The sequence below is a fragment of the Phyllostomus discolor genome, chromosome 8, assembly GCF_004126475.2.
Source record: "Phyllostomus discolor isolate MPI-MPIP mPhyDis1 chromosome 8, mPhyDis1.pri.v3, whole genome shotgun sequence".
Lineage (NCBI taxonomy): Eukaryota > Metazoa > Chordata > Mammalia > Chiroptera > Phyllostomidae > Phyllostomus > Phyllostomus discolor.
In genome coordinates this window covers 62,349,448-62,355,062 of record NC_040910.2, presented here as the reverse complement: position 1 = coordinate 62,355,062, position 5,615 = coordinate 62,349,448, and the positions used below count along the sequence as shown (strand labels likewise).

At 37.0% G+C, this 5,615-nt stretch overlaps 1 pseudogene; it reads right to left on the bottom strand.

The window, feature by feature from the left end:
- Positions 1–281: 281 nt before the first annotated feature.
- On the bottom strand, positions 282–4,380 carry LOC118502072 (annotated as a pseudogene).
- Between the last annotated feature and the right edge of the window lie 1,235 nt (positions 4,381–5,615).

The window sequence follows — 5,615 nt, the reverse complement described above, 5'->3', positions numbered from 1 at the left end:
CAGCAACCGCACACTGATGTTTCTATCTCCCTCCCTTCCCTCTCTAAAAATAAAATAAACAAATAAAACTTTCTTATATGCTGTTTTTAAGGGTTGGTTAATTTTATTTGCATTTTCTACTGTGCTGTTAATCTTTCTAAATGATTTGGAGAAATTTTAAACAAACTCTTGATATAAATTCTTGCACTTTTTTCAGTTAAATGTGAAAATATCTTCTCCCTTTTAAAAAAGTTTCTTTTTAATTGATTTTAGAGAGAGAAAAAGAGGAAGGGGAGGAGAGAGAGAAATTGAATTTGATTTGTTGGTCCACTTATTTATGCATTCATTAGTCATTTCTTATATGTACCCTGACTAGAGATAAAACCTGCAACTTGGCATATTAGGATAATGCTCTGAGGCAAAAACATTTTTTTTTCTTAATAGATAAGCTTTGGATACTTGGATAGGTTTTAAGTAAAATAGAAAAAAAAGAGTCACTTAACATATTTGTATTATGTACACCTTTGCCTCTCATTTTTATATGTTATATAGAATGGGTCTAACTTGTGATCATATTAATGTATCTGTTGCCTTAAAACTTTTATTTGAAAATAACCTGAAACTTACAGAATATGTGATTTGATAGATATCCATGTTCCCATTAGATTCACTTGTTAGCATTTATTGTTTTACCATTTGTCCTCCCTCTATATACACGTACATTTTCTTGATCTTTTGAGGAAAAAAATGCATATATTATACATTTATACCCCTAAATACTTCAATGTACATTTCTCAATAATATTTTACATAACCACGATAGTTATAAACTTCAGTAAATTTAACATTGATGCAATACTTTTATCCACTCTACTGCTTGCATTATAATTTTGAAAAACTAAACCAATAGTGACCTTTATAGTATTTTCCTTCTCATATAGAATTCAGTCAAGGGTCATATTTGTATTTAGTTCTCATCTCTTTATTCTCTTTTCATGTGGGACAGCTACTCAGTCTTTGTCTTTTAACACATTACTTTTTTTTAATTAAAAAAAGTCATGAATAGCATTTATTATAGTGGCATATTACACTGGTCTTGTTGCTGTTCCTTCACATTTAACTGGTTTTCTGTCTTCCCTCCTTCTTCCCACAGTCTGGCTACACAGTGCATCCTTGAACCATTAGCTCACAGCAACAATATGCTTATTCCACATTTGTAACACCATTCATTCACACAGTTGAAGTTCTAGTCCACAAACCCTTCCCTGCAGGAAGTTCAATACTTGTAGAAGAATCTGTTATAAAGCAGGCCTGCCAGAACAGTTACCTCCAGTAAGATGACAATGGAAAGTAGCAGTTTTTGGCTGTCACTTTTATGGACATTGGCTGAAGAACCTTCTGACTTTTGATCAAGTTTTCACATGTGTTTACTATTCTATTCTTGGTATGTTCCAACTGGCCATGTTGCTCCCCAACTCTTCTGATTTCTGAGCCAATCTGGCCAGCCTCTGTGGCCATCCAATGGGAATGCTAAGTACTCTGGGTGGCCTGGCTCAGGCTGTCAGTGCCTTGTAAAAGCAACACCCTTTGAGACAGTAGCTGAGTTATATGTTCATTCCCTACAGTGTATGTGCCAGAGTTCTCCAGGTGTGGCTATCAAAGATGTGCTTCTCACATTCCAGTGGTGTTTGGCAAGGTCCTTTTGGTATGTTTGAAGCTTAGACATTACAGGGCTATGGAAAGATAGAGGTGCATAAGTGGTTCCTCTTCCATCTCTGCCAACATTTCATTTGCTTCCTGTTACTTTTCATCAAAAAAATGATCAATTTCTTCTCTTTTGTCCCTCCAGTCCCCATGAGCTGCTCTGGCACTCCTTATAGGTCTACATGGAGGCACAGAAAATTTCCTGCAGCTTCTCAAATTGCTCAGAGGAGGTGGCCACCATGCAGGCTGCACTTAAGCAGCATTGGCCAAGATGCGGGTCCCTGGGCTCACAGCTACCTTGCTTGTCAGCCATTGCCACAGCCTCATATGAAATTAACATTTTTGAAGAATGCAGTCCTTTCATTTTTAATAGTCCTCATTTTGGGGTTTGTTGAATGTTTCCTAGTGACTGAATTCTAGTTATGCACTCCCTAACATCACATTACACTGTGTCTTTCTCATGGGATCAAATCTGAGGCACACAATGGCCACCTGACCCTTGTTCATTATGTTAAGTTTGATCATGCAATCAAGGTTTTACCTATATATTATATAATTATTTAAAATTATTACATATTTTTTTCTTGATTGACAATTGTAACAAGCAATCTATGAAGATACTTTAATACTATGCACACACCCTGTTTCTCATCAAAATTTCCCCTTAGGTTTATCATCCATGGATGATTCTTGCCAGGATCTTTACTCTGATGGCCAGAAAATGGTAATTTTCCAGCATCATTTTTCCCAGTTTGCATCCAGTACTCTGCTGCTCTAAGCAAGGGCCCTCTATTCTTCCTTATTTATTTTCTTCTAATTATCAGTGTGAACTCATGCACTTTTTTTCAATGTTTTAGTAATTCATTGCTGCCTTAAATGTTTTGGTGCTCAAATTGTCCTAGCTTTGGTCAGTTAGGTCTACTTCAAGCTGGTTCCATTGCCTTGGTGACCTACTCTAACCATTTTTTGAGTACTATCTGATTTTCTGGAATGAGATGTTTCAGGCTCTTACTGCAACTGCAATTACCTGGAATTAGTCATTTCTCTGAGGAACCTTGGTTCCTTTTAGTGGAAAATGGTATTGGAAATCAAGATCTCAGCTTATTGCAACTCAAGCATTTGATTCTAGCCCCTTTCTGTAGATAGAGCTAGGGAAAACAAGTATGTATATACATGTATACATACAAATATGTGTTCACTTTTGCCATGTTAAGTGTAAAAGGGATGTCTGTGACTGATGTCGTATTATGCATTTGTGATCTTTACTCATCTGCTAAATTGCTTGTGTATAAGAGTTCTCAATCACATATGTCCTAGTTAATTACTTTGGCTAGCAAAGTGTTGTGATTAATATGAGTGGTTGAGAGACTATTTTGTAACAGTGGTGGCAAAAAAAAATTGTGCATAAAAGAACTAATATAGCAAACCTACAATTGCTATCTTTAGAAAGGCCTGCTGAGGAGGTTGAACATGGCATCTAAGAGCTTTGACTTTGGATGTTTCCCATTCCCAGAACTAATAGAGAGTGGTCACTGTGCCTAAACTGTTTATACAAACAATGTGGTTTTTGCTAAACACCTGCTTTCCTTCTGGAATTCTGCGGTTTGGGTACATTTTAGAGAGAAGATGCCTATGTGACCAGCATCTAATAAAAAGATGGATGAGTGCCTGTGACTTGTCTTGGTGCATAAAATTGTGAAGTGAATTGTGTAAGGCAAGACACTCTAGATCTTTCCTTTCCTTCTAGCACAGTGGAAGCAGTATTTGAGATGGTGCTGCTTCACCAGCTTGGGTCCCTGAGCAACTATCAGAACCTTTCTGCCAATCCACAATGAACAGGTCACACAAATGAGCATCAAGAATTGGAACCCAGTGAGAAGGACAAGGCAGATGACATTGTAGTGGTTTGCTAACTAAATAATCTTTCTCTAATCTTACTGCAGGGGAAAAAATTCACATACCACCTTCTGTTTCTCACATTTTTATCTCCTCTTAGGACTCCTACTACTTCAGGATATCTGGGCACTGATGTGGCCAAACTCCCCCACCATCAGGTAGACTTTAGAGGATTTCTCTCTCCTACTTTCACTTATGTCGACTACAGATGACAGAATGGGAATGAAACTGAGTTGCTACATATACCTGGCCCTAAATGTAAAGCAGATGGAAATTAAGGACTTAGAAACTAACAGAGGGGCTAGAATCCTCTTTTCCAGAAGGCTTCACAGATCTTGTTTCAATGTTTATGTTCATGTGCACATGAAACTTTGAAATGAAATCCCTGAGAATAAAGGGCAAAGTTCTTATTACCCTTTTGGGTTGCTATAAATCTGAGAGAAACTACAACTCCTGAAGATGGATGAATAAGTAATTCATGTTCAAATTATTTGTTTTCTCACTCTACTGTTTTCCAGGTCTATAGAAGGCATGCCTTCATTCTGTAAGATCTTAGTAAGTACAGTCTCCATCCCTTGACTAGGTAGGCATAAATTCTCAGGGTTTTTTTTTTTTTTTTTTCTGGCTCAGCACGTTTTCTCTTCACCCCTTCTTTTCTACCCTTCTCAGAGTACCCAATTCCCTTGGCCATAGTATTGGTTTAAAGATGGGTATGCGGTTCTAGTCATTTATTCAGAATCCATCCTGCAACTCTCAGCACTATGAACAATGAAATACTCTTTACTTTGGAATCAACAGTTGTCAGCATAACTCATTGCTGTTATGCTGCTCACAACCATGAGACCCTGTTGTGTCAATGTTGTGAATATTTTCTTAGATTTTGGCCTTCTATCAGTTTATCACTGATTTTTGGAAAAGTTTTTTCTTTCTTTTGAGTAATATGGAGAGACTGGATATTTTTATTTATGCTGTTTTGCCATTCAATTACAGTTGACATGATTATTTTATTTGCCCAGCAACCCTGGATTTCTTTTAGGGGTGGACTTTACCCTCCCTGGGGTTTTAAATGGAGGCAGGCCTGGTCAATGAGGACCCCAATTCAAGGCAGTAAATAGTTCAATGATCAGCATTACTCAAACAAAGTTGGGAAGTAGTCTTAAGAGATTTTGCTGGAACTATTTACAAAGAAGTATTCTTGAGATTGCAAATATTAAGAACCATACTAACCTGCAACTGCCAGTAGAGGGATTTAACATCACTGGAGGAGACTGATGAAAGTATAGCTAATACAGAGGAAACCACAGCAGAGATGGAGGTAACCAGTCCTTGATCTAGCATTGTCTGAGTGTCAGGCTTCACCCTTTAGGTTTCTCAGATATGTGAACTTCCTGACATGATGACAATCTGTTTATAGGTGAATGGACTGTACATTTTATGTATAGTCAACTCAATGTAAGGACAAATTATCTGGTTTATGGATGAACAGAGGTTAAAAAACAACAGGTTACAGTGTGAAAAATGTAAACAACAATTCAGTGAAAATATGTGATTATCTGATGACATTAACTGGAAGAAAGTACAAGGTAATCCATATGTGTCACATTATATGTATTACCACAGGATAACACAACTTTTGCCTTGCCAACAATACCTATGGCGAAGGACAGCTCATTTGGCTTTGGATTCCAAGACTGTCCCGTTGAGGCCTAGAAAAGAATTGGGTAAGGAAAGGGAGAAGGCAGGGACGAAGAGTTTCCAACCTGAGTCCTGTTGTAACATATTTTTTTTAAAAAGTGAAAACTTACCTGAGAAAATAAAACAGTTATGACACTTTTAATAGACAATTGAACTAGTTAATTGCCAAGAATCTGAATGTTTGGTATTCTTATGTTACCACTTTGCACTTTTCAGTGATATGATATTGTTCTTCTGAAAGCCAGATATAATTTAAAATTTATTAGATCAATTTTTTACCCTATCTTGCCTAGCTTTAACTGTATGTTTTACATGAAGTTCATTCTTCCCTCCTTTCCTCC